A 3,989-nucleotide genomic window follows, 5' to 3' on the forward strand; every position below is an offset into this window, starting at 1 on the left:
TTTCCTTCTAGCATCTGTTACTTAAGTAGATTGTTTGTTTGTTTGTTTGAAAAAAGCATTTCTAAACTGTTAATTTGAAGTGGTGTACAAAATTGCAAGCATAAAACAATAAAAGAGAAATCTAGTAAAAAGGGGATCAAGCATTATAGATCAGGATTAAAAAGGCCTGGGTGAAAGTCCTATCTTTACAAGACACCAGAATCGTTTCTGTACTGTGCTTCAGTGTACAGATATAATAACTTACCTCATTTATCATCCCCACCAAGAGAGGCTTACGATTAAGTAGGAACTTGAACCTAGAACCCTACAACGAAACCCAAAGCTTTACCCAGAATATCATACTGACCCAAATAGCAAGCTCAACCATCCCTAGTTCTTAACATTAAATGGTTTTCAAGTTGTAGAGCAAAGCATGGTAACCTCTTTGCCAATAAATCAGTTATCTCTGGAAGGGTTAATTAAAACTAAAAGCGACTTCTCTGGATAATCGTATTAGAACGCAGAAAACTCTTCATGTTTGCTAGATCTCAGCCTAGTCCCTGCCTAAAACAAACACTTTCTGCATGTTCTCTCTATTAAACTACTTTTGAGTTTCCTGAAGGAAGAGCAGCATGTCTGTGTGTGTTAAGTCAGTGACGGCAAACCTGATTGGTCTTGGCCTTGGTGGATGGAGCCATTGCACACAATTAGCACATCTGATATGTCAGTTAATAAAATTAGCTGAAGGAATGCTAGCAGCTTGATGTCTGGGGTGCTTGTGCTAGCAGCAAGCCTTATGAGGGAGTGGGGACCGATTTGTATCCGTGTTGCTTTGGAACAGGAGTTGATTCTGTATGGATTGTGTGAAATTCAGCACAATTGTGCATTTCCCCCATATCATGTGTATATGGTGTATGTTTACCAGGTTTCCAGGCTGCCTAGTTCCAGCTGTAAACAATAGCAACCTTAAAACAGAGCTTGCATGGCACTTCTAACGCTATCTTAGAGCACTTGCTTTGGGGTAAAAAACAGTTACATTTGAAGGAACTCAACCCTGCTGCTGGATGTAGTGTTACTTAACGACATTCCAAGGTGGACTGCATGGGGATGTTGACTGGGAATGGCAGTTGAGGATGGTAATAAAGTGTTTTCCCCCTCGCAGCACTCAACTGACTCCCAATCACAGTTGACTGAAGTGAAAGATTACAAATCTGAATGCAGGTTGTTTTCAAAGGAGTTTGCAACCTGATAACTGGGAAGTCGGTGAAATCCATCCTTCTGTGTGTATCAAGTTTAGTCTCATTGCACAAAGAACTTGCATTGCAGGTTACAACTAGCCCGCTTTTGAGCTGCCTTCTCTAGACTACCCTATTTGAATAGTGCCGAGTCAAATACCTCCGAGGGCTTGTTCAGTCAGATGTGAAGAAGTCTAGTTTGAAAGTACAATGTGAGATCTTTAAGAAGGGGAAATTCCCAGCATCTTCAAGTTAGCACACTCTGTCCACTTGCCCTTGCTTCAAGTAAGTGCTGCAAAGCTGTTTTCTAACAGTTAATATTCTGAAACAGGAGTATGACTCAAGTTCCACAGATAAGGTATGCTGGATTTGGTAGTGGTTTAGGAAAGGCACTTTGTGCGTGTTCAGAGGCACCAGTGACCCAGGACTGAAAACATCCAACCAGCCTTGTAGGGATAAGATGTTTTACCAACCATCTTTCTTCTCAGGGAACAGAAACTGAAGTGAGTAATTTGGAGTGAGTGTATCCAAATGCACTGCAGGCTTTGGACACAAATGGTGCTGTGTCAGTCATCCCCCCTCAACAAAGTTCCAGAGGATGTGATTTCTGTATATTGCTTTTATTCTAACTCTGGAAAACAAAAAGGTAGGAGTTCCTCAGCTATTAAATTTTATGGTCTGCTGTTTTGTGAACAAAACAGAGTACAGTGCTTGCAATAATTTTACTCTCCACTGAAGTAGTGGGGCTAGCTAATTAAGGTGAAGTACAGTGGTGCCTCGCAAGACGAAATTAATCCGTTCTGCGAGTATCTTCGTCTAGCGGTTTTTTCGTCTTGCGAAGCAACCCTATTAGCGGATTAGCGCTGTTAGCGGTTTAGCGGCTATTAAAGGCTTAGCGGCTTAGCTGCTAAAAGGCTATTAAAGGCTTAGCGGCTTAGAAAAAGGGGGGGGGAGCGGAAAAAAATCTCAAGACTCGCAAGACATTTTCGTCTTGCGAAGCAAGCCCATAGGGAAATTCGTCCTGCGAAGCGCATTGAAAAACGGAAAACCCTTTCGTCTAGCGGGTTTTCCGTCTTGCGAGGCATTCGTCTTGCGGGGCACCGCTGTACTTTACTGCTGGTTGATATGGGAGTAAATTGCTACATTGAAAATGCTTCAATTCAGTTTTTGTTCCATTTAACCCTGTGCAGGGGCAAACTTTCCTTTAAAGATGCTGCTTTATATTGTTAACCCTGCTGTATCAGATCAGATCTTTTTTAGCAAGCTGTCCTGTGAGCAAATGTCTAAAATGCAGGATGTTTTATTATTGCAAGTTGTGTTGATGAAAAACTGAATTTTGTGTGACTCATGTTCATGTAATTAAAGTTCACTTTTAGTTCTGGTAATGGCTGTGAATCCTGACCACTTAGAACAGGAGTGGGGAGCCTGTGGTACTCCAGATGCTGTTGGATTACAGCTGGAATAAATCAGAGAAATATAATAAATTTTAATTTAATTTCTATACTGCCCTTCACCCAAAGATCACAGGGCAGTTTACAATATTAAAAACACAAAAATACATACCATAATGACAAAAAACCCTCAATCCCCTGCCACCACAGTTTAAAAAGTCACGGATTGTTTAATTAGCTGAAGGCCTGGCAGAACAGGAATATTTTTTTGCCTGGTGCCAAAAGATACGTAACGAAGACACCAGGGGAGTCTCCCTGGAGAGCGCATTTAACAAGTGGGGGCCACCACAGAAGAGGCCTATTCCCAGTGTTGCCACCCTCCAGACCTCACTGAGGCGGCACATGAAGGGCCTCAGATTATGATTGTAGGGTATGGGTCAGTTCATAAGGGGAGAGATGGTTTTTGAGTTATTGTGGTTCTGAGCCATTTAAGACTTTATAGCTTATAGTGTCGTCGTCGTCCCCCCCCCCCCCCCCGGAAGAAATTTATTGTTTTCAGAATGTGTTGGGCAGTAATAAAAGATTTTGAGAACTTTGTGTTTGATTCACTCCTACAGTCAGTATCTCAGCTTTTTTCTTGCGTTGCTCTTAGAATTGACATGCAATGGCGGACCTTGGTCTCAAATTTCAGCGGTGCCCTGTGTGATGCCAAAATACACACACACACGCCTCTTGCCTGCCATTCTATATCATAGTTGCACTGTCCCAAGGCTCTGTGCCCAGTGCGACCAAACCGGCTGTGCTCCCCTAAATCCACCTTGGCTTGTTGTGACTGAAGGCCAGCCAACATTTTAAGGCCTACAGGTTCTCCATTCTTGTTATATAACTTGGTGGAAATAGGTTAACATTGCATTCTGTTTTTATGGTGATGAAAGGTACTTTGTGTGTGCTTATTTTTATATTAATAGTATAATAAAACATGTTTTTAATAACCTTGACTACCCTGTCTTCAATAGTGCCCAGTAGTATATGTTAACGAAGAGTAGTGTGCAGTGGTGAGGGATAATAATGGAGCACTCAATTCTTTCATGTTTAAGTGAATATTCAGTCCATTGCTCACCATCCATGTAAGAGAAAAAGAATGCATGCCTTGGTGATACTTTACTAATAATTATCTGTTTCATATACAAATACCTACACAGGAGTTTCCAAGAATAACCAACGTGTAGATAACAACAACAACAACAACAATTTTATTATTTATACCCTGCCCATCTGGCTGGATTTCTCCAGCCACTCTGGGTGGCTTACAGCATATATCAAAACATAATAAAAAATCACACATTAAAAACTTCCCTATATAGGGCTGCCTTCTAAAAGTTAG

The 3,989-nt window shown here is 41.4% G+C and overlaps 1 long non-coding RNA gene across 1 annotated transcript in view; it reads right to left on the bottom strand.

Annotated features, from left to right (window-relative positions):
- Positions 1-15: 15 nt before the first annotated feature.
- Positions 16-3,989, bottom strand: part of LOC308462797 — a 37,481-nt gene continuing 33,507 nt past the window's right edge. The window contains exon 2 of the long non-coding RNA XR_013979363.1: positions 16-2,186. This is a non-coding gene — a long non-coding RNA (uncharacterized lncRNA). The remainder of the gene's footprint in view (positions 2,187-3,989) is intronic.

This window comes from Podarcis pityusensis (genome assembly GCF_964106645.2).
Source record: "Podarcis pityusensis genome assembly, chromosome: 1".
Taxonomy (NCBI): Eukaryota; Metazoa; Chordata; class Lepidosauria; order Squamata; family Lacertidae; genus Podarcis; species Podarcis pityusensis.